Here is a 570-nt window from a genome sequence, read left to right as displayed (position 1 = left end):
GAGCAGAGGTTTGTAGGTCAGAGTCAGAGTCAGGCAGGTAAGGCAGGCAGAAAGCTAGAGTCAGGGCTGATATGGTCAGAACGAGGAAACTTGGTGAAAAACACTTTGAGAACAACAGAGAAACAGGAATTCACGACTGGTAAAAACTGACAAGACAAACGCCTTGCAACAGACGAACACAGAAACAGGGCAGAGGTTTAATCCGCAGACACATGAAAGTGGGATGCTATACTGGATAGCGGCTGCGTTGCACACGGAACAGCAGTTATTTAGAGATGGCCAAGTATTAGAGATGGGCAAGCGGCGATGAAACGAAGAAAGTTTACCGGGAGTCACCCGGAGGGGCAGGTCGAGGAGACAAGCCAAACCTCTGCTGAGCGATAAGCAGGGAGCAGGGAGAGCCATTACCTCTGCTGAGCCGATAGCAGGGAGCAGGCCATTACCTCTGCTGAGCCGATACGCAGGGGCAGGAGAGCAGCCATACCCTCTGGCTGAGCCGATAGCAGGCGAGCAGTGGTCCCGGTGCGATCGGATCTGGATAGTGGTCTTCAAGCAGCTCGGGCCCGGGCT

This window comes from Salvelinus sp. IW2-2015, unplaced genomic scaffold, assembly GCF_002910315.2.
Source record: "Salvelinus sp. IW2-2015 unplaced genomic scaffold, ASM291031v2 Un_scaffold1921, whole genome shotgun sequence".
NCBI lineage: Eukaryota > Metazoa > Chordata > Actinopteri > Salmoniformes > Salmonidae > Salvelinus > Salvelinus sp. IW2-2015.
The sequence above is the reverse complement of the archived record's forward strand: the minus strand, read 5'-3'. Positions refer to the sequence as shown.